This window comes from Sciurus carolinensis, chromosome 7, assembly GCF_902686445.1.
Source record: "Sciurus carolinensis chromosome 7, mSciCar1.2, whole genome shotgun sequence".
NCBI classification, from domain to species: domain Eukaryota; kingdom Metazoa; phylum Chordata; class Mammalia; order Rodentia; family Sciuridae; genus Sciurus; species Sciurus carolinensis.
In genome coordinates, this window is record NC_062219.1 from 103,760,265 (window position 1) to 103,785,277 (window position 25,013).

The window sequence follows — 25,013 nt, forward strand, 5'->3', positions numbered from 1 at the left end:
TGAAGACCAGGACCTGTTTTAAGTACTTTATACTGGATCACCTTATTTAATATTTATGACACTCCAAGAAATTTAATATCATCAGTGTCCTCTTTTTATAACTTGAAGGAAGTGATAGATTGAGTAACTTGCTCAGATCACACTGCCTGCCGATTAGTGATAGAGCCAGAATTGAAATCCACAAAGGTCCTATACCTGTGTCCGTGATTTTAACCACTGTTTCCCAATGGACACAAGTTAAGCTGACCAACAATAGGGGACAAACTGGAGTTGAGAGATCTGGCTGTGAATTTTAGGTCTTCTACTACCTACTTCATAATAATTTTTAATAGTAATTTCTTGTTCCAAGAAATGTGTCAGCAGATATGTGACTTCAGTCATATTATCCCCCTTCTCTGGGTTCCATTTTCTCTTCTGTAAAAACCATGTGATTAGGATTAGATAGTATATTGGTTTCCAAGTCAGGAGTTAAGATATGCTACAGGTTCTACATATATGGAAGAGGAAAGGGAAGAGTTGCTTGGCAGGTGGGTTTGCGACCCTGAAGCCTACCACTTCCACCTCCTTCACTTTCTTTGCACAATCTCCTGACTAAAATTTTGCTTCTGCAAACAACGCAATGCCAAACAAACAAACAAAAAACCACAACAGGTCCAAACTCTTCGGGGGAAGCCTCAGAAAAACTTATGGACAGAATAAGCCACAGAGAAGATGCTCCCCTGATCTTCAGGAGAGAAGCCGTGGCTCTCCATTCCTATTTGGACATTTTTAGCTTGGCATTTTGAAATGCAGTTGTTTCTATGGCACATTTAGAATATGCATTTTTAATATGCTTAAAAATATTACAGGTCTTTGTCCATGGAAACTACCTAAGAAGAAAGCTATTTGTTTTATATTTTCAATAGGATGAAGATTTAAAGGAAAAACATTTGCTTTAAGAAACTTTTAAAGCTTTTGTGGGGTGGGGGTTAATTTAGTAGAAAGAGTAAAGAAACAAAGTAAATCATGCAAGTGTTTCCAGTCATTTTTAAAAACCCACTACTAACTGCATCAATATATGCATCATTTTATTGTATGTGGTATTAACTCAATTATGTTATATCTTTGGTTGCTCATAGGTCATATAGTCTTTGAAAATTTTGGTCCTGGATAGTAGGTTTTATGTCCAACACTGGATTCTGTGCCCATTCCTACCACAGTCTAGTGCACCTTTGTAACTGTTGCAGAAGACAAACTGTCCCCAAGGGAAGGAACATGCTATGTTGGAAACTGATTAATTTTATTCTCATATTAGGTACTTACTGAATGTTCATTTACTTATAAAATTAACTGTCTTTTCATTACTGGTTTCCCCCATTTTATAGATAGAGAAATTGAGGCCAGGAAAATTATACCGTTTCAAAGTGTTACCGAAAGTAAGTCAGAATCAGAATCTAGCTTTTCCTGATGGCTGTCTGTCTGAAAATCAACTTCCCCAAACCAATTAGTCAATTGATCAACGTATCACATTTATTTGTTTCTTTTTAACTATTCTGCTTGAGCAACCTACTTTCATTTTACTCTCATAACTGTTTCGAGGAGTGACAGATATGCTGTTGCCCCAGATCCTGCTGCTGCAGTTGGATACTGAGGGGCAGAGGGAGGTGGGGGTAAAAGGCAGCAGGCTTATTCATAGAAAAAGACTATGGTTGTAGGAAGTCTTCATGTTCAAGAGTCCATTGTATTGAGGGTATAAACTTGAGAAAAAGAAAAAAGAAAAAAAAAAGAATTTATTGGAAATTCTTCATGAATACAACCCCTCCCCACTTTTGGTTATAGGCTTGAACTAATCATTCTAATTAAAAATGAACATTGCCTTGTTCAAAGTTTCTCTCTTTCCATCTCCTTCTTTCATCTTATTCCCACATCCTCTTATCTTCTACCATCCATCCCAGGCAAGCATTTAAGTGAACTCTTGTGTCTGGTTTTGTGCCTATGGTTTCTTGCAAAATGATACCGTTTTGTGCACATGCATTCCTTTTAAACTTACCCAAATGATACTGTGATCCTGTGTTACGAGTCTCATGCTATTTCTTATTGTTTCACCTTGGATGATGCTATAAGGGTATCCAGATTACTGTGTGCACACCTCAACCTTTCTTTCTCACTCCATGGTGTGCGTCCTCCACATTTCACCCAGTCCTAGTAATGGATTCAGGTCACTGCTGACTTCTCCTCCATTCCTACCACAAATAACATCATAATAAACACCCTTGTGCATTTCTTTTATAGATCTGAGTGGGAATTTAATCTATACACATAAAAATGGAAATTATGAGTCATAAACAACTATTATATTTGCTCTATAGACATGTGTCAGAATTCTCTTCAGTTTTCATTCCCACCAGAAGTACAGGAGGGTTCCTAGATTCAGTTCTAAATGTTTTGCAAATCTAATATGTGTCAAATTATACCTCACTCTGGTTTTCATTAGTGTTTTTCTGATTACAACTGACGTTCAAAGTCCGTTTTCTCTTTATCATCTTGTTAGCTTTTTGGATTTCTTCATTTCATTGCTGAATGGTAGAATTTACTTGCATATTATAAATACAGTATTAGTTGTTTAAACTTGCAATGTTTCTTTTATATTTTGAAAAGTTCTGTCCATGTATCGTGTATCTGTTAATGTTTTCGTGGATGCCCTATTGAACAAAAATCCATTCTTTTGATGTAGTCAAGTCCATCTGTAATTTTGCTTTATGGTTGGAAATTTTCAGAAGTACTTTCCCAAACCTAGATGTCAAAGGTGTTTTATGGTTTCTTCTGTTAACCTTAGAGCTTTACTTTTCACAGTTGAATCTTTGCCTGGAGACTATTTTTGTATGTATTGTTAGGTGACAATCTGGTTTCATTTCTTTCCATCAAAACTCATTTTCTTATGCTGCCTTCTAAATACTGCATCTTCCCCCACTGATGTATGAGATCTTTTAAAAGATCATGTATTAAGTTTCCTTATGTATGTGGGTCTGTCTCTAAGATCTCTAATATTTTCTCCTAGCTTGTTTTTCTATTTTGCATCCATACTACCTGAGCTAACTTGTACATGGCTTTCTGGTAGGTGCTGATATCTAGTAGGGCATGATACATATTTTTCAGGTTGACTTAACCAGATGTTAATATTTATTCTTTACCTAATTTTTAACTAAATATAAGTGATTCTTAAAAATAAAGAACTCAAGTATAGTTCCATTTGGATTAGATGAAATATACAAGTTAATGGGGAGAATTGACTTCTATATGATATCAATGATTCAGATATACTTATATAGATCATTCTCTGTGTACAAAAGTATTGAGTTAAAAAGTTATTTTTTCCCAAAGAAAAAGTCTCAGAAATACAGGATAGCTTTGTTGTAATATCAAATGGTTATTTCTAAAATACATTTTGCAGTTGGCTATTGTTGGTGGTTTAGAAATGTTTTTCCTTTTTTGTTTGTTTTAAACCTTGATCTTATGTTCTTCCCCTGTGCTGAATGTTCTGTTTTTCTTTTTAAAAAACTAGTTTCTTTGTTGATTCCATTGGTATTTATTTGAGAAATAATCATATCTACAAATAGTTATAGTTTAATATCTTTCCCTCCAATGCTTAAATCCCTCCCTATTGGTCTGGGATCACCAGTGCCATGTTTGACTTGGTGGTGTGGTGGGGGAGGTTTCTCTACCTTGTACCACAGTTTTTCAACAAAGTGTTGTTTTCTATTGTCTTTTGGTTTTAAAGTTATACATAGTTGATGAAATTTGTCAAATCTTTTCTGTACCTATTAAATAATTGATGATTTTGCTTTTTTTATTCTATTAATTTTACTTAAAATTTTTTTTTGGTGCTAGGGATTGAACCCAGGGTCTTGCACATTAATTATACTCTTTATTTATGTGGTAGATTGCACTGACAGATTTTTAAAATGTTGAACTATCTTTAATATTTCTGGGGTGAAAAGTCTACCTGGACATATTATTATTGTTTTATTACTCTTAGGATTTGGCTAGTTAATAATTTTTCCAGGGTTATCACATCCATACTCATAAACAAACAACGAGAATAGAACTTTCTTGTTTGTACAATTTATAAGTGGTTCTTGGATCAAGAGTACACTTCAGTCTCATATAGTGGTCTTGGTCTGGGTGGTGCTTACTCTTTTTTTATCTTCTGAACAATCATTAAAGTGGGAATTGACTGCTTTGGTAGTGTTCACCAACACTGGCTTCTAGGCTTTTAGATGGTTTGGGGTTAGCATTTACATTTGCTTAACACTTTCTTGTTTCATTGTTCTATTTACCACAAATATGCTTATAAGAAAAGTTTATTCATAAAGAAAGTATATTCCTGGGAGATTTTCATGATCAAAAAATTTTGACCTATTTGATATTGGTAAATTGGTCTGTTCCTTTTCTAGGCCATTCATTGAGGCTTGTATTCTTTTGCACATTTAGCACCATTGTATTTTATTTTTATGAAAACAATTCTAAAAAGTCATTTTTGTTGTCCTGTGAGATGAATAATTTTCCCAATGAGAATACATGTTCCAGTAGTGTATTAGTAGAGGGCAGATGGTGAGATTTGCTGCAGTTCCAATAAGACAATTATGCGTATGAGACTGAAACTTAACTCTAATGGTGCCCTAACTCTTTGAGGAAATATTTTTCATCACGTCTCTATGAGTAATTGAGTATAGAAGATTTGTTAAGCAGTAGCATGAAGATTGAAATGCTAAGATTTTAGTGTGTTGAACAATGTTGTATTTCCCCCCTGCCCTGGCTGCTGGAAAGATCCTGGCTAGGCTTAATGCCTGAATGCAGTGACCACCTTTTCCCAAGTTATGGATTATTTTCCTTATATACATATTTCAGATCATTCTCTCTGACACTCCATCTTTATAAATGCTCTAAACTCTGAGAATACCTGTTCTTAAGTATCTGACTCTAGCATTTGATTTTGCAGATTCATCATTTTTATATTGGAGATAAAGACAAACTATCTGCTAGTTTGTCGTGAATGCTAAATGATATTGTGGGTTAGATGAGAACCCCTAATGCTGGGGGTGGGCAACCTGCTGGGACTCACTTACTTCCTAAATGACTCACTGCTACATAACAGCCAGCCTCACAGGGAGGACAAATTCCTTTTTCAGTAAAATTATAAATTGCTATGTCATGGATTTCATAGTCATTTATAAAACATCAAAATGACAATGTCAAGAGTCTTGATGTGTTCCTTTGGGGAAGCAGGAGTGGCATAACTGATGGACACATTTGCCTATTGAGTGTCCTAGAAGGAAAGTGGTCTACAGAGGACCCAGCTGATACTCACCTCAGCTCTCACTCCAAGTGTAGGGGACAGACAGATGAGGATGGTAGGAACATGAGGCTAAGAGAATAATTCTATAATGTGCCCACTATGCTGACCCCACATGCTTTCCTTTCCAAGAAGCAATTTACCTGCAGCCCTGCCTGGCCTCAGTGGACGAGATATGTCACATTCCTCAGCAATCTACCTGTTCACTGCAGAGAAATGAAGGTCCAAAATAATGTTCATAAGAGGAACCCAAGTTACCCTGAAGGGGGAGACTTTTGTGAACAGATCCTGAAACTCTGGGAGAGAAGGATAATAATATCTGTAAGAATGTATTGTTAAGAATCCAGTTAACAATCCAGTTAAGAATCCAGTTAAGAATCCAGTCTGCATGGGCCAAGATGACATAGAATTGTCATGGCAAGAGGTACTTGAAAGTTTGATGTCATCTTGCTGTCAGTCAAAAGTCAAGAGATACACTTGGGCAGGACTCTCTGGAAACATCTCTGGGAATTCCAATAAAACTAAGAGGCATGTTGTCTCTCCTCTCTGAGAGGACCAAGTATCTCCCTTAGAATGTCCCTTTCCCTTTCCTATTACTTCAAGAAACTTGTTCTGAACAACATGTCTGAAATCTTTCTGACTTGATTGCAAGAATAGGGGCTAGAAGTGGGGGGGTCTTCACATTGCCTCAGTTTCCCAGAAGGCCCCAGCTCTGTAACAGCAGAATACTCTTGTCTTTTCCTGATCTTGCTTTATTTGCCCTTCTTTCCCCGCAAGGTATCAAGGGAATATTGGCTGCTCAGTTCCTCCATTTTTTCACTCAATTTGAAGTTTAACCGCTCTGGCTGGAAAACCTTCTGCAAATTATAGAGGGAATGAGGGTTGGGTGGGGGTCCCTGCCTGGAGGGAACTGAGGCTCCCTCCTGTCGGTGATGCCAGAATCTTAGCTCAGTCTTTGAACCTGGCCCTGCAAAGAGGTGTAGAATTAAGGCAGTGGACTCCCATGACATCCAGCAAAATGCAGTCAGGATGGGATGAAGAAAAGCAAGAGAAGGAAACATGTCAACAGAGGGAAATACCTGAAACTAGTAATATGCGAGGAATTTTTACTGTTCACACTTTCTAAAGTTTTGCCTCTTGATAATTCTCCAAATCAATTCCTCCTCCTTCATTGAAAAACACTTCTGGGTTGCATTATTGGAGATTTTCTTTTTGTGGTTGGAGATTTGAGAATTGTTGTTTGAGGAAGGAGTGATCTCCTTCTTAGAAACTTACCAGTAAACAACTGCTTATTCAAAGGACACATAGTTCAGAAATAGAGTATTTGCTCTTAGTATTTTTTTAAAGTTTTCTTTCCCCTTCATACTCTCCTCCATCCTTTCTTCTCTACTCTTTCACATCCTCCCATGCCCCCAGCCCTGCCCATGCTGGTGCCCCTGTGTGTTGATGGATGAAGCACCTGGATAAACTTCAACAGAGGGAGACTCAAGTTGCCATTCAGAAAGGCTGGAAGCCAAAGGAATGTCTGCAATAATTGTTTTTTTTTTTTTAAAGAATTTCTTTTGTTCCCATCTCTGTACTTTATTGAGAGAGAGAGAGAGAGAGAGAGAGAGAGAGAGAGAGAGAGAGAATGAATATGAATCTGTGGTGTCCACTGCCACAGGCAGGAGAGAGTTTACTCTGTGGTTGAGTGTGAGTGTTTTATTTTGGCAGGTGCCCAATGCTACAGTGGAACATTCCAGTCTGGATGAGTCAAGCAGAGCTATGGGTCCCCTTTGGCTAACAGGTTTCAGCAAGTGTCCTTGGTTTGGGAGGTTGAAGCCCAGGAGAGGCTGCTTGACAGGTTGCTGTTTTTCTGGGATGACAGTTTTCCAGTTCTCCAAGGTCCCCACAGTTGCTGCTTCTGGAAGAAGATACAGAAAGATAGGGAGAGGGAGGAGGTGACAGGGGCCATGAGGGCTGTCACGTGTGCTGAACAGCTGAGTCTGGCAGGGTCAAGCTATTACACAGGCATTACTGTGAGCTTAGGCCCCTGGATAGAATTTCTGGACCAGTCGTCCTCCATAAAGTTTAAAGAAAAAGGAAATAAGCACATTACCTTAGACGATGCCACTGGGCAGGATCCACAATCCAGCTGCTCGTCAGAGGTCATCAAACATCACGGAGACCTCTTTCTTCAGGTAGCTCCTGGGCCTAACCCAAGCCCTAATGTGTGCTGACAAGGAATATTTTAAAAAGTCACTGTGAAGAAGCTACTGGTACATTTCCATGAGAACTGAAGAAAGAAACATGAACCTTTAGTTCTTATTAAAAAACATATTCGAGTAATAGGCTGAACTCACCTTCACTACGTTCTTTCCTGTCTACTCTAGAGGCAGAGATAGATGTCTGGAGTTGGAGGCTGTTTGGAGATGGGATGGGACCTGGAGTGCATTAAGTCCAGGGAGGGATGAGCATGCCTATATATGTAACTTGGTAATAACAAAAAGATGAAAAGTCAATGGTTTGTTTTTAAAGAGTCATAAAATGAGTGTAAATGCCCAAACATCATTGATGTCCAAAACAGTTGTATCAAAATTAATATTTTAGGTACTCAGGCCAATATGAAAAGAGGGAGAAGAAATTTTAAACAGCAACATTGAAAATAAACACAATTCTTTCTCTCACATAGAGTATTTTTTTTTCTAGAATTATGAGAAAACAGGAACTATTTTATCTCTTTGCTAACTTAAACAACTGGTTATGATTTTAGTTTTATGTGTTAACTTGACTAGGCCATGAACTGCCCAAATATTTGGTCAAACATTTTTCTAGATGTTTCTTTAAGGGATGAAATTAACATTTAAATTGGTGAGCTGCTTAAAGCAGATTTCCCACCTTAATATGGGTGGGCCTCATCTAATCAGTCAAAGGCCTGCATAGGCAGAAATGTTGACCCCTCTGTGGGTAAGAATTCCTCCTCCTGACTCACTTTGGACTGAATCTGCTGGGTTTGCAACTTTCTGTGGGACTTACTGTGCACTTGTCAGTTTCCTTAACTGTAATTTACTTCCTTACGACAAATCTCCCCCTACCCCACCATTCTCTCTCCCCCACTCTTTCTCCCCTCCCCCATCCTATTCATTGGTTCTATTTCTCTGAAGAAACCTAATATCTGTGGAATGATTTGATTATTTTTCAAAGAAATTACTTGGGCATGGCTCCCTGAACCAAGCTGAGGGAGATCAGGAAGTTTGGGGTATGTATCCACATGCTTCAATATTTTATAAATATAATCCCATAAATGTGCTTTTATTTATAATATGATTTTTCTATTAAGATAACAAGAATTTCTGATATTTCACTTGAAAATTCAAGTACTTGAGACCCACTGATTTGCCATCTATGAAGAAGGAACTGAAAATTATTCTGGGGTAGAGGAACACATAGCTAATATTAGTTTTCCCCAAAGAAAAACTCATGAGGAAATGAATTAATGTATTGCTATGGGGATTTACATGGGGAAGAAAGGAGAGTTTTCAGAAACAAGTTTCTGTCAAGAATGTATATGAAGCTGGAGGGGTGGTACACCTTCCGACCAGCCTGGGCAACTCAGTAAGACCCTGTTTCAAAATAAAAAAAATAAAAAGAGCTAGCTCAGTGGCAGAGTGTCCCTGGATTCAATTATCCCAATATTAAAACAAACAAACAAACAAACAAAAAAAACCCAAAAAATCAAAAAACAAAACAAAACAAACAGAAAGATATATATATATATATATATATATATATATGTGTGTGTGTGTGTGTGTATCTTCTATCCATGGAACATAGGATAGTTAGAGCAGTGTACCCAGACTCTGGGTCTTGGATGCAGTGGAATTTCAGTGCCCCTATTCATTTTCTCCCAGCATCCCCTTCTGTGGGAACTCAGGGAGCTACTGCATAGGGTAGAGTCAGTGTCAGAACTCAGCCCTGCTTTGAAAGAACCATTTAACTTTTCCCTTCAAGAGTGGTCATGTGTACAGCAGGGATGGCCAGAGCTGATTTGGTATCTCCAAACCGATTTTCACTAATGACCTGTGTTCTCCCCTTAAGTATTTTAATTTTTTTTTCTTTTTCAGGGCTTCATGCCTGCTAGGCAACTGCTCTTCCACAGCATCCCCAGCCCTGTTTTTTTTGCATGCGGAAGACACTGTGGTTGGGTGGGGGGGATGAGGCGGAGCCGAGAACTACTACTTTTCTTTATAGTTTTAGAAATTCAAGCCTTGATATATGTAGGGCTGAGAATATAAAAACTTACATAAAAATAAAAATCTTTTTTTTTTTTTTTTAGTTACAAGTAATATGTGCAATATGTGTACAAAGTTCAGCCTTTTTATTCAAAAATTCACTGTCTGGAAATATTTACCAATGAAAAAATGTTGAAAATCTTTAATGAACTGCATTGAATGGGATTTTCCCACTGGTCTGAATTTCAGCCTGGTGGCTTACCCAGTTGTCTCCATCACCGCCCCCTGGGGAGGCGCCCGTCAGCATTTGTGAGCTGCTACCTTCTCCCTCCTTGATCTCTCTTGCCAGGTGTGGGGGTGGGCTCTGCTTTGAAGATCACCCAGAGTCATCTAGTTTCAATGGTGTGACGTCACGTGCTGCCTCTTACTGGCACAGGGCTGGTGATGATACAGGAATGCACTCTAAGGGACACACAGCCATAGCAAAACCACATGCCCTGCTGGGTGGCTTAACCTACATTTCTGCTGCAAAAAGGGACTGTGGCAAGATGAGTGACAGTAGCCCTGGGGCAGAATGCCCAATTCTTTGATTTTGCTTGATTTTTTACTAAAATGCAGGGTTTGGTCTTGTGGGACCTCTACGTACTGATACCAAGACCATTTAAACTTACCAGAAAACGTATGTTTTGTTAAAGTTTCGCTCATCTTTTCAGCGGTGAGTGGGAGCAGAAAGGCACTTGCTCCCAACCTGGTTTTATGAAACTTAAATACAAACTTGAAGTTGTGTTCCCAAGGGGAGCCAGTGTGCTCTCTTGACTGGATGGAGGTTGTGACTGGAAGCACTACCATCCAGTGGCTCCCAAAGATGTTTTGCTCACGATGTGGGGTATTTTGGGTGGTAACATTCACCCCATGTTCTCCAGTAGTCCTAGGACTTATGAAAGGTACAGAATTGTTTCCTGACCACCTAGTAGTAGTAGTTGGGATGTGGCAAGGTGTTCCCCAACTCCAGCTGCACCTGAGTGCGCCTCTTTCTAACATAGAGCAAGCCACTATTCAGTCATGGCCTGGCATGTCCTGACCTGTCCTGTCCTGTCCAGTTCTTTCAGACGTTTTAGCCATAGAATCCCAGATCTGAAAGTGACCCTATCTCTACTCTTCCAGTGCCATCCCCTGACATTGCTTATTTAATCTTTCCATACTTGACTTCTGCCCTTGCAGATGGAAAACCCCCTCCTGCTAAGGACGTCTAGCCTTGGACTGTGCTGCATCTGTTTTCATGTTGTTTAATTTTCTGTTCTTCCTTGTGTCTTCCAGGTGGTAGCTTCAGGACTGTGCTTCCAGGTCACCCTGCTTCTACTCCTGGAGGAATATTCTTACCTCTCAGGGAAGCTCCCTCCGCACGCCCCAAGAACTGGGCAGGCAGAGAGGAACTCGATCCCCACCCTGACCACCGACTTGAACCATTGGGTTTACTTCAAGAAATAAGCAGGAATAATTGAAGCAGAAATTACATGACCCCATAGTTTGTGTGTAGAAGAAACAAATTAAGAAGGTGATCATTTATTAAATAAACTTTTATTGAACACCAATTTAATTTTAGGAACATTTCAGTAACATTGCCCCAGATAAAAACTCTTGAGGACTTAATATGTCCCCAATTTAGTTAGGCCTTTACAGGTATATTCATTCCATTCCCATAAATATCCTAGAATATTATCAATATCCCCACTCTACCAATGAAGACATAGGCCCAGAGAGGTCAAGCAATTTGCCCAACAGGTAGCACAACTGGTGAGTAGTGGGCTGGGATTTGAATTAGGTATTTAGCTCCAATACCCATATCTAAATCTATTCTGGGTTAATCTTTGGAATACACACTACATGGCCTTTGCATGTTCAGGAGAACATGTGGTTACAGATTAGAGCTCAGTAGCACCTGCACATGAAGCTTTCCCAGGCAGGATGTTTTTTTCAAGTAGTGGTATCAGTTTCATGTATGAGGTTTGTTTTTAGTAAAAGTTCCTACCTATTATTAATACATAATAGGATGAATACATGCTATCTGCAAGTAGAATTCATAGTTGGAATATTTATCTATTTAATTAGGTCTTTCCCTTCCAGGTGTGAGTACCTCTGGACACAGCATTGTCCTTGTGCTGTTGACACTTACAACAGCCAAATAGCAACCACTACCATTCTTGAGGGCTTATATTTGGCTCTTTACAAACATTGTGTTCTTAAAAATCATAGTCACTTTGAGGTAGGTATCATTGTCCCCATTTTATAGAGAGGAAATTAAGATTCATGCAGTGTAAGGTGAAGCTATAAACAGGGATGTATCAGAGTTTATCAATGAGGGGCAGATTCAGATCCGGGTCTCCCTCACTCCAAAGCCTGTGCAAACAAGGACCTGGTTCCCTTAGCGGGCACTCTGTGGGCTCAGGGCTCTCATGTGACATGCTTTGTCTAAGCATAGCATAGGAACACATGTGCTCATAAAAAAAAATACGTATCACATATTAGCTAAGTTCCAGGCACACTCGTGAGTACACAAATCTAAAAAAGAAATTTGAAGTTAAACAGGGTTCCTCCTTAACCACAGGGAACAATTATTGAGAACTTTCTAACTCCCATTCATGTAGTCTCACTTCATTTCACATAAGGCCATGTGGATAGATATTATCATCCCCTTTCTAGAGATCAGTAAACCAAGACAGGTTCATATTCCTCAGTGAATGATATCCTGGGCTGCATGGGTCAATAGAGACCCCTGATATGCACAGTGGCTCAGGCATATTTGGTGACCTGCTAAGAATTATGTCTAGAACTAGTCTTGCTCTGATTTTCAGTTTCATCGAATCTCCTTACTTAGGCTGCTAGCCCCTGCTGACAGGAGCCCAGTCTTCCCTGCCTCATGCTCTTCCCCTGGCTGGCACCAACTCCATGCCCAAAGCTGTGACTGACTGTGTGTTGAGGGCACATGAGTGGCTCTGGCTGTGTATGCACGGGCGTACAACTGTGTGTTGAGTGTGAAACCCTTGCTCACTTTTGATGTGAGGATTCCTCCTGTCTTCTTTCTGGGGGCACATGGGAGTGTGATGAGAAAACCAGATTGATTTCACAAGGAAAGCTTTAATAGGTAAGTTCAGCCCAGGTGACTCTCTTCTGTTTCTCCAAGGACCGACATTGCCAGCCCTGCTGTAGCTGGTTGAAGGGGACCAAACCTCTCAAGAAGACGGACTTGGTTCCGTTTGACCAGCCAGAGCAGGGGGCAGCTCCCTTGGGAGGTGACTGTAGCTTCTCATGTGCAGATAGCTTGGGGTGTTCAAGCATCACTTGTCCAAGCCTGGAACACAGAGAGAACCAGCATTAGCATGCATCCAACCCTGGGAGTGCCTGCCCAGAAAGTCTTCCAATATGATCTGCGGAAATCACACATAGATCGTATTTTGCATTGTGTGACTTTGATGTATTTGTATTCCTTAATCTTTATTCTTTTTTCAAATAGAAACATCAAGAACAACAAAAATGATTTAAAATTACAGAATATGGAAAATGACAGGGTCTCATTCTCTCTCCTCTCATCTTCCAAAATAAAAACATTTGGTTTATGCTCTTTGAATATCTCACATTTGAATAAAAAACTATAATCTAACCTGTAAAAAACTGTAATTATAAAACTATAATCATAAAAGGATATGTGTGACACAGATGTAAGTAATGACACATAAGGTAAAAGCAATACCCAAGAACAACCATCTACCTTAAAAAAAAACCTTATTTTTTTACTCTTCTATACTGTTTAGACTTCCTGAATGCTTTTTCCAATTTGTCTCTTTATGTTTCCCTTGAGATAAGCATAACAGTGGGTTTATTTTTTTCTTACAATTTAAATGTTTTTCTTCATGGTTTTTATAATTTATGCACACATTCCTAAATAATGTACATGAGTATTCTAATATATAATGATATCCTAAGTGGTCTTGACATTCTTAAAGTTTTCGTAAGATTCATGCATATCAGTGTGATAGCTGCAATTATTAATTTTCACTGCTTTGTGGTTTTCTACCATGGGATCAAACTACAATTTATTTCTTCATTCTCACAGCCACAGATGCTGAAGTTTGGTTTGACAAATGGGTAGAACTGAATGAACAGTTTTTCAAGGGAAGTGGGGAAATTTTTGATTCTTATAGATTTTAAAGATGCCCGGATTCCAGTGTGTGAGAAGTTACAGGTTGGCCTTGTAAAGGAACAGCAACATTCACTGGCCCAAAACTTGTGGGCTGGAAACATGCCCTGGAGTGGATTTGGAGGCAGCTAGAGTTTGAGAACCACAGGACCAGCAGGAGCAGCCTAGTACCCACTGGCTTCTCCCTATTCCTATGTAAATGTGATGGAGGGGGTATGGAGTTGATTAAGAAGATGGTTCCCCAAAAGACAGCCTGGCTATCTCCATAAGTATTGGAGCAGGTAGGGAAGAGGTGGGCAGAGAGGATAGTTTGAATGAGTATAGAAAGCTGCTCTCTCCCTGGGGTCTAGGCATATCCTGCCATTTTATTTTCTCTTCCTGATAAGAAGAGGTGTCATCAAGTGGAAAGTGTATGACTGTGAAGTCACATTTATCTCGTTAAAATCACACTGATGCTTCCCTATTTTTCTTTCTTTTTTTTTTTTTTTTTTAGGAAATTATGTAACATCTGTAAATTGGTTTCTTATGTGCAAGTATGAGTTTGGTATGTGAATCCTACTGTTATGTACAATTATAATGCACCCAAAATTCAAATTCTGCAGTGAGGGGTCATAGGAATCTTGCCTGTGTGTCGTGAAGTTTAACAACAAAGAAGCAAAGGTGCATGGAGACTGGCAGGGTTGCAGGAAAGTCCTGGAGACAATTCTAACTGCTTTTGAAGCCAAGAGTTTCACTCCCTACTTCTGGTTGCCCTGTATTTCCCTTCCCTCAGCTGCAAGTATTTTTATTCACCCCTGAAATTTTTGAAACCACAAACCAGGAAATCTAGAAGTGGTTTAACCAGCCAAGTAGATTCTGCTAGCTGGACTCCAATTTGGGAGTACTATCTGGAGTGAATAAGATAGCTCAGATATCAAAGCACTCAAATAGGACTCTGAGGAAATGGGTAAAAGCACATTGTGAGGGCTAGAGATACAGCTCAGTGGCGGAGTGCTTGCCTAGACTGCGAGGGCTCAGATTCAACACCCAGAAACAAACACATACGAAAATAAAAATAAAAAATAAAAGCACACCATGATGGTGGTGATAAGAAAGCTGGGTACCGCAGAATAAGGCATGATTCTAGAATAGTCTGACAGGGTGATAATGATGTTTCTGTCTTGGACTGAGTTCCCTCCTCCTTGTCATGTGTCCTTTTGGCTCTACAGTCAGCATCTTACCTTCTCTCTCCTCCTCCTTCCCATGACACAGGTGTCTTGGGGCTGTTGCCAGCTGGCTTGTCCTCTAGTCAACCTCCTCTTAATAAAGGGGTGGCAACTGCTGGGCAGGAGCGGCCAGGTGGTCCGAAATCAGAACCGAGAAAGACTGGGTCCAGTTCAGAAGGACAAGCCTCTTTCCGTGTAAAGTTCCAGACACAGTTCCTCCACCATTTCTGACCTCTTCTTCCCTCATGATATGACCCTCCCCCTGCAACACACCCGCCCATACAACATGCCCCAGTTTCTGAGCAGATGACATGAGATCACTCTTCAGGTAGAAAAGTCATGTGTAGGGCAGGTATGATTTAGGAAACGGAAGGTCTTTCATTGCAGAGATGCACAACCTGAATCTCTGCTTTTACAAACATGAAGGCCAAGGTGTAGAATAAAGGACAGCAATTTCCTTTGGAAAATCCCAAGTGCCATAATATGCCAGCATCTTATACCATATTTATTCAAAGCAACACTGTCAAAGACAGGGATTCTTGACTTCAGCATACTGACATTTTGGGTTGGATAATTCTTAGCTGTGGGGGCCTGCCTTGTGACTTTTAGCAGCATCTCTAGTCTCCACAACCTAGATGCCAGGAACCCCCAAGTGTGAACACCATAAGAATGCCAAATGGTCCCCTGGGGAGGGTCAAGAATCTTTTGAGGAATTCCTGATCTAAAGCTTTATGTTTCTGTGCCCATTCCTGTAACTGCCCAGGTCCCGTGTTCCTCTGCCTCCAATACAGGTGGGGGTGTCCTGGAGACAGCAGACACTGCCTGGTTCCTGGAAGAGGTAGCGGGATAGGGTCATGGGTATTGCTGCCTCTGGTTGGGGGTCTGGGGGAGCCTCTGCCCAGCGCCCTCTGCGTTCTGGCTCCTCTGAGGGGATGGTACCTCCATCTCCAGTCATTGGTCTAGCAAACAGGCACATCCTCCCTCTTCCTTCCCTTTCCTTCCTTATTCTCCTCCGTGTCCTCTTTCTGTGCCACTCATTTCCACTTTACAGGTCCCTCCTGTGTGTCTCTGCATGCAAATCCTGTGGTGTTTCCTTTGGCAGTCCTGCTTGGGAACTCATGGTATAAATTTAGTGTGTCCCCCACCTTCATGTCACACACACTCAGACTGAAAACAAGGAGGTAGAGCCGGGGATGCATGAAGCCATCCCAGAGCTGGAGCTGTAGTGTGTCTGTGGGTCCCTTCATCTTCAGTGTCAAACTGCAATGGCTGATGGTATGAGTCTCAGGGCCCTATGATGTCTCCTGGCTCAGGGCTTTTCCCTACAAGCCCAAGTCCTTTTTGTTGTGGACTCAGGCTCTTGAGAGTCAGAGCTGGGAACACAGGTATGGGGTGAGAGGAGAAGGAACTGGGCCATTGATTTATTGATTTATTGAGCCACTATTATAGCATCAAACATTTCCCTCAAACAGCCTCTCCTAGGAGCAGCACTCTGTGTGGAATGCAGTAGAAAGGACAGAAGGGCAGGGTCAGGAGACTTGGGAGGAGGGGGACATCACTCACTGTGGCTGTGGTTTCCTGAGCCTCGTGCTCTCCGTCTGTAAGGAAAATCCTTAGAAATGCACAAACTGCCACAGATCTGTGATGCAGAGGGTTACTAAGGAAGTAGGATTCAGTTTGGTTGGTAGAAACATTCCATTCCAGAGGAGGGGTGGTCTGGAAGGCTAGCCACAGAGGGGCCTCTGGGGCACCAGCAAAGGGCCTGAAACCTTGCACTGAGAGAGGGAGCTGTGGGGCCGGTCTTCTGTTGGTGCAGCAGACACCTGCAGGCACAAAGCCCCGGATGAGGAAGCAGTCACCTGGCCTGTGCTCTGGGTGGGGCTGTGGGGCCAGCGAAGAGGCACTTGCCAAAACCACACACTTCCTTACATTCCATAGCAAAGTAATCCGTATGGGGATATAAAGAAGCATGTGGCCTCAGGAAGCAGTGTCGTCCAGAAGCCCCCAGCATCTCGGAAGTGGGTCACTCCCATCTTTCCTCCTGGCCCAGGTGGGAAACACTTGGAGGACCATTGAGAACTAATCTCATCCATCCTAAATTCCTCCAAACTGTCCTGGAATGAATCTGCTGTGAGGAACCACAGTGCTAGTGGGGACCGAATCTCCTCCTCTACTGTTTGTTCAGAGACAACCAGCACCAAGTTTCACTGATTCATTTTGGCGCAGTTACAATCTAGCAAATCCTTTGTTATTGCTATTAATTAATTTGCTGCTGCTACCTTGTGTATTTTGATATGATTCTTTTTTAAAGTTTGGAATCCAGTGAAGGACAAATTAATAAGAAGAGTGACTCTAACCGAGACATTCTGCTAGTGCTGAGCCAGCCACTCATGCCAGACCCTGACCTACTGTACTTGGTACTGTACACCTGCTTGTGAGCTCATTGAGGGCTGCAGCTGCCAGCAGGAGCAGCAACCCAAGCACAAGTGTTCATTGTGGGAGGATCTTTTGTTTGGCCCCTGCTCCCCAAGCCCATCACCTGCCCAACTGTCTGTGAGGCCTGAGTCTCGGGAGAGGCAGGGGACTGTTGAGCAGCTGTTGAGTCACACAGGGTTTGGACCTGCCACCCGGCTGGGGGAAGATGGAATTTTTGAGCTTCATGGCTTCTAATTCTCTGCCAGGAAATGAGGAGAAGTATGCTAAGGGAAGAATTAGACCCCAAAGAAGCATTGGCATGTGGTTAATGGCAGTAATAAGTAACTTTTCTCAAGTATGTTTTCTATGGCAGGATCATTTTTCAGTGCTTGACTCCTCACTATTCTATGAAGTAGTTGCTATTTTATCTGGTTTCCAATGAGGAACATGAGGGTCACAGAAAGGGATTGATTTAAAATATTTAAAAGTAATTCCTTTAAAAAAACTAATAAGACTGGAGGGACAGCCTTGGATGGACCCATGCAGAGAGGTGTGGAAGGCAAGAGGTGTTTAAAGGAAGGAAGGAGGGAAGGAGGGGAAGAAGAAGGGAGGGAAATACAGTAGGATCCACACTCTGTGTACATTCTGCAGTTTTGCTGTTGGGTTCTAAGAGTAGTAACTTAGAAAACATATTTGTGTTTAGGAATATTGGAAAATTTCCTTAGCATCCCACTCAAAATCTTTCTGGTTGACCTAGGGAATGATCAAAAACTCATTTAATCCAATTCAATGACTATATCAAGCTCTGCTCTGAAAACACATGTATCTCCCAGAATCGAGTACAAACTTCATAAAAGTGAGAATTTGAGGGCAGTGATCAAGCAGAAGCACATTCTCAGGGGCAGCTGGGGAGGGGAGATTCTTAGGTCAAAGGAAAACATGTGTTGTGCCTTTGAGAAAATTTAAATGTCTCTTGTCTTTCAGAGAGCCAGAGAACTTAGAGTAGAGTCTACGTTCATTTTAGCTAGCTAAATTTGTCAGGTAAAGATCCTCCAAAGGGATGACATGTGAGTTGTCAGAAGCAAGTGTCTGCATAGATAAGAGGGACCCTTGAGTTTTAATGGTCTAAAGAACTAGAAAGAGCCAGTTTCAAGAAACTTAACTATTCATGACCCAGGCTGAATCCCAGAGATGGTTAAATTCACATAAGAATACAAATGGAGAAGATGTTTAGGGAAAATTTCTGAGATAGCCAAGAGAGCACTAACTACCCCTAGAGACTGGCCCCAACATTTGGGTGTGAATTGCTTTGTTTTGTTAAGCCCAAATTCATATGGTGAAAAAGTTACTTAAAAGTTCACTTCAAAATTTGCAGAAAAAAAAATTTAAAATGTAAGTAACCAATTACATGAGAGTTCAAGAGTCCTGGAAACTAAACTCTTAATATAGAATACACAATGAATTCTGAAAGTCAAGAGAAAGTCTGAAATGGGAATATTTATAATGAAAGTCTTGTCTAACCTCTCATCCCACTTTCACTGGGCATCTAACTTAAGATACTAGGAAGAAGATTCGCGGAACAGATTTGAAAATAGAGTGAAAGGTAGACTGGAAACAACATGAAACAAAAAAAAAACCTATAGTAAAATGAATGTACTCCAGAAAAGACAAAAAATGGGAGGAAAATATTCTAGGATAGGGAACATAAAGAGGTTTCTCTGTGTTTTGCATAGGGTGAAAGACACGGATATGGAATTGGGTGTAGGTTTTCCCATAGTATTTAATTTGCAATCTGCCTTTGCACTTTGGTAGGTGGCATTAATGGGGAGAATCATGAGATGTGGTATGTCACTCGGTCACTGTGCTGGGTGATATTGGCAAAATGACCACCTTTCTTCTCACCTCCGTCCCAGATACCAGCCACTTATCTGAAAATAGCAGTGATGTAACCCCATCTGCCCACCAAAGGGTAGCCTGAAGATTAATGAGAGAACATATGTGAAGGTCTGCTCTCTCTTAAGAGAACAGGCCAATGGTGACATACAATATCACTCAACATGTTGAAAACAAGATTTATTCCCCACCTCCCAATCCTGCCCCATAACTGGTGAATTGTTCAAAAGCCTTAAATGAGGAAGCTGTCTTTTCCCTTGTTCCTTGGTAGCAAGAACCATTTAAAAGCCGTCAGGACTTAAGTGACAGTAAAAGTAGTGTCAAAAGCATAAATGGCAATCAGGGCTCTTGTTCTATTTCTTTCTCTAAGCAGGACACTATGTATTTGAACATAAATGACCCAAACATGGTATTACAGAGACATAAGAATGGTGAATTCCCAATGATGGTCCTTAGAGAGCCTCTTGGATTTGGGAAAAATCAAGGGCAAGATAAGAAGTTTGGATTAGAGACTAACACAAGGTTAAGGTCAAGGTTTATGGTTATAGGGTGTGCAGGGAGGAGGAGCACAGCTTGGGCGTCTGTGACCTTGAGTGTTCTGCTTATCCTCTTTGAGCCTGAGTTGCCTCATATATAAAGTGGGAATAATGGTATGTAACAGCAGGACAGGTCAATGAGATAGGTTTCTGTAAAGTGTTATGTATCCAAAGTTGAATAAATGGTCTCTATTATTAATACTACTTAATATATTAATTAATATCAATGCAGCATTAATATTAATATTAATATCATGGAAGTTCTTACAATTGATCTAACTTAAAGGTTTCATTAAAATAATAATTGTTCCCAGGCAAGGGGTGATTCAAAGATACTTGGGAAAGCTCAGATATTATCAAAAGATATTCCTCCCACAATTTTGGCTGTTTTAAAAAAGAAAGTTTAAGTATTTCCCTATGTTTGGAAAGTATTCTTTAAGGAAGAGTATTTACCCATATCATTTCTAATAAGAGCAATCACAGGAGCTGAGTTGTCAGGACCACAGTCTGGTTTTCAGATACTTTAGAAAGAATATGTATGATGAGATGCTCAGATAGTCTGCTTTTTGACTGAAAGGCATTGGCCCTCTGGAGAGAGATCTGACTTAAACTATTCAGCCCTTTGCTGGATGAAGATAGGATATCAGGACTCTGCAGGATAATCACTTGTAGCTTACTTTCTAATGCAGGCAGCTTAGCTCTTCCTGTTTCTTCTCTGAGTCCAGTCAAACTGCAAGCTTTAAACAGTCAAAAACAGTGTGCTTTTTATTGGGAACAGGACTCTGCTAGTGTCTTCAGGAGGGATGACCTTGCAGAGGTACCCGCTCCAAACCACTCCAAAATCCTATGACTTGTGACTTTATGCACTGGTTTCTACTCCTGGTGTTCTTGGTGGCTGTCCATGAAACAAGCTATTCTGGAGTTCAGCAAGTCAAAGCCAAATTATTTGGGACTTACCATCATCTGGCTGAGGAGGTAAGACATAGAGTAGAGCCCCTCCTTTTAAGGCAAACATGGGTAGTATGTCAGGATAGGACCTTCTTTTTTCCTGGGGCTCAGCCAGAATGACCTGCTATTTTTAGAGGACTGACCAGTTCTGAATGTGGTTTCAGTCCTGGGTATGAGTCCCGTTTCAGCTTCCCAGGGACAGCCAGGAGCACTGCCAGCTCCAGGAGCCCACCTTCTCTCCCTGCAAGCATTCTGCCACCTTTCTCAGAAGAGGCGAGTATTGGTGGCATTTCACTACCACTGTTGTCCTCACCCTGTGACTCATCCAGGGGAACTGGACCTGGAACTTGGGGGGAAGGTGGGGCAAGGGGAGGAGAGGGAGCCAGCATTATACTGAGCCACTTACTTAGAGCATGTATGCACAGCAACCTCTGAAGTACATTTTATTACACAGGACAAAACTGTTTCAAGCAGGTTAATTGATTTGGAGGCAGAGAGCTGTTAAGAAACTTGACAAAATCACACAGCTAGTAAATGGCAGTCCTGTGACTTGATATCTCTCTCTAATCCAAAGTGTGCATTCATTCTAATACGCTGTGTTTCCCAACCTTGTCTGATTCCTAGTGCCACTGAGTCACTTAGTAAGAATCCTGTTAAATACTGTTGAGGATATATTTAGGGATCCTGTTCCTTATACTCCACCCTAGAGCCATGGAAACAGAATCTCCACAGGAATGACTGGAGTTCACCTTGTGGATAGAACTCCCAGGTGTTTTATGCTCAGTAAATTTGGGAAAGATAGGCCTTAGGGGAGTCACTTTCAGACCTGAGTGAACATTGGAATCACAGATTTCTGGGCAAATTTTCTAATTTGCTTTCAAACTTGCCTTAATAAGTGATCTGGGAGAAGCCAGGAATCAGCATGGGGGCAGTCACTGTCATATTATTCCTTTTCAAGTGGCCAGAGAACTTTAAAAATCACTGGACTAATAAAAAATAGAGAGATGGATTCTTGAGTAATGAAATGATTAAGAAAAGGACTCACTTCACTGAAGTCTAAGGGAAATTACTTAGTCTGGATTAAAGGAAGAATCTCTGAAAACATGGAGGTGAATGGTTTGACCCCACAACAGGGTGGACCCTCTTCATAACCTGACTAGTTAACATATGTTAGCAGATAGACCACATCAATCAATAATGTCTTATCTTCCCAACATTCCCGATGCTCAGTTTCTACATGGAATGTTATTTTCCCTTTACCCATCTTCATAAATTTATTCTTTCTTTAAGGTTCAGATTACAAAACATTTGCATCAGCAAGTTTTCTCTTCTTCATTCCTACTGTTTGTAATTGGTCACACAAAATATAACATCTTACCTTGCAGTCTAATTCCTTCTGTGCCTGAAATCTGTACATTTCTAGCTCCCTTCTTAGAGGGCCGCCATTGGCACTGTTCCATTTTTGGTTTCTCAACCACCTGGTGAAGGCCTTTTGCATAGTAAGAGGGAAGCAGAAAAATTCCCACCACCCTTGTGGAGTGCCTACTGTGTGCAGGTATTGATCTAAGCACCAAACATTCCTACTTTACAAATGAATGAAATAATGAAGTGGAACCAAGAAATTATAACTTGTTGAAGGGTCTCCTTTCTAAGATCTAATCCCTGTTGGCCATCAGCATCACACCTGTGAGGAGACTGAATACTATGGATTCAGGAAACAGCACTTTAAAAAATCATAAATTTCTAATTTATGATCAGAATCACTTAACAACTTGCTAAAACACAAACTTCCAAGTCTCACTGCCAGACTTTGATTCTGCAACCCTAGGGTTGCATTTCTAACAAGTTGCTGGCTGGGAACCACGTGGAGAATGAACACCCTAGGTTTATGTCCTATGTTTCTGATGTTGTGCAGGCTGAGGGCAAGGAATTGGTCTTACATTCTGAACCTCCTAAAAATGGGGAGGTGAGGGAGAGGAGCAAAAGCCAATGGAAACCAGGAAGGTGTAAGCATTTTTGAAGAGTGTGGTTATGGGTGCTTTCATCATCTGGGGTACAGACAGATAGACAACTTTCCACAGATAGGGAAACGCTGTTTGGAAAGTTGCCAAGAATTTTGGCTTGAGTATTCGTGTGACTGCAATTTTTTCTTATGTATCTTTAGTGGGGTTTGGTAAAAAAAATAGGTATAAAATGAAGTAACTGCATTTCTTAAGAAGATAGCCCTGAAGAGGGTTGTTGGCCCACATGACCTCGTATAATGTTTGTGGAGGGATCATAATGGTAGTATGATCCTAATAATGGTAATATGACCTTTAATAATATGGTCATATTAATATGATCATAATGGTAATATGACCTAATAATACAGAATAACCATAAATCTCATTCACTCCCAAATCTCTTTACTTTTATTTTTTAAGTGTACCTATTAGGTTGAATGAGGATTAGGAATTGCTTAAAGTCAGGGAACAAATCAGGAACATTGGGTTCTTGTCCTAGTTTTCAAAAGAAAAAAAAATATTCAAGGCTCTTGGACTTAGTTTCTCAAATAAGCTGTAACAGTTTACATTGTCTTAGTAGGGATGTCTGTAAGGTTACCTGAAACCCAGCCTCTTTCAGCATTTGAATATTTGATATAAATTACGTACTAAAAATAAATTCCTTTGAGTGGCTTTGAAAAAAATTAGTATACGTTTAAAATATTTTGCCAAGGAACACAAAAGGCAAGCCCCAAGTTCGATGTCACATGCTGTCAAGTTCTCATTCCTCCCTCCTGACACTGGTAGCCCTAGCTTAGGTAATGGTCTTTTTCTAGCTACTTTTTATTGTCCCTCTTCTCCCAGGCCCACCCTGCTCCCCCTGGGCCTTTGCCTTAGGCCCCAGTGCTCAGAAGCAAATCCCTCCTCAGCACTAGCCCACGAGTCACTCTCAAGCACTACACTGTGGTGGGGGCTGTTTATCTCATTCATTTCCCTTCGCCTGCTCTGCCTGATGGACCTGGATTGTAGCTGTTCTCCCCTGCATTTTAGATGCAGAACTTGGAATTTCACCTATTCCTATAGACTTTGTCGTGCTGGCTTCAGATGACAGAAGCGGATCACCTGCAGGGCTTCCCAAAAATTCACAAAGAAAGAAAGACAGATGGGCAAGACAGGAATGGCCAGGGGACGATTAGAGGAGAAAGCAGCATGCGGGATGGTTCAGTACCTACCTGGGGAAAAGTTGCAGGCGGGTCCCTCCTCCTCTGTGGGCTTTCTTCCCGCAGGCTTCTGCCCCCGTGGAGGTGTTTAGAACATGGATTGTTATTTATTTATTTCCAGAGCTGGCAGGGTTGGCTTGCATTTCTATGCCTTCCTGTCAGAATCCTCTCAAGGAAACAGCAGCTGGTGAGCTCAGAAATGTCAGTCAGAATCTTGGCCTAGTTTGGGGCCTTGAAGATTCTTACAGAAAGTTAAAAAGGTTTCTGGGCCAGTGTCTCCTTTGGGTTTTCCCTCTCCTGCTTCTCACCTTTTCCATCTTCTATTTTTTTTTTTTTTTTTTTTTGTTTCTTTTCATTTTTTTTTGCCCCAGTAGCTAGCTACTTAAATTGCCTGCTTCTGTCTTTCTGATGGTCCCCTCTTGGGTATGGCTGTGGCTCTTCTGGCTCTCCTAACTGCCTGGTGATTTCCTAAACATTTAGATCAGCACTTGTGTGCTTACTACCTATTTTGTTTCCTTAGTTATTTCTGTTCCCCCTTCCCTCCCTTTCCTTTCCCTCTTATTTCTTTAATCTCTCTTCTAGTCATATAGAGAAACCATCTTCTTTCCTTTATTTGCCTTCCCTTTTCTCACTACCCCACCTGTGCCCTCTCCACACATCTCTCTTGCATTCTTTAATTCTATTGTTTGTTCCAGCTTTACCTCTGATTTGTGTGCTGTCCAGATGTGACTGGGTTTAGATCTCCTCTCTTCTCTCTTCCTCAGTCACCCTCCCTGCCTTCCCTTGTCTGCTCTCTGAAGGCGAGCCTCCTCCTTTATGTACTCTCAGGCCTTCTGCCCACCCCCAGCGCACTCTTCCACCTGTTTATGTCTTTTAAGGTCCTTGGTCATGTCCATGCCGTCTGTCCACCTCAATCACCACAGTGACGGGTCTCTAAAAGTTGTTAAGTTACACCTCTTCAGCTGTCCCATTGCAAAGAGAAATGTTCTTTTCTAAATCCTTTTTTAGAAAGACAAATCCATATTAATGTTTCTATTTATGGAATATGCTGACATGATGCATGAATTATTTTAAAG

At 40.9% G+C, this 25,013-nt stretch overlaps 1 long non-coding RNA gene across 1 annotated transcript; it reads right to left on the reverse strand.

The window, feature by feature from the left end:
- Positions 1-11,220: 11,220 nt before the first annotated feature.
- LOC124989584 (uncharacterized) lies at positions 11,221-24,713 on the reverse strand. Its single transcript, XR_007109587.1, has 3 exons — positions 24,639-24,713; positions 23,950-24,007; positions 11,221-12,892 (listed from the first exon to the last, which is right to left on the reverse strand). It is a non-coding gene; the product is annotated as an uncharacterized LOC124989584 (long non-coding RNA).
- Between the last annotated feature and the right edge of the window lie 300 nt (positions 24,714-25,013).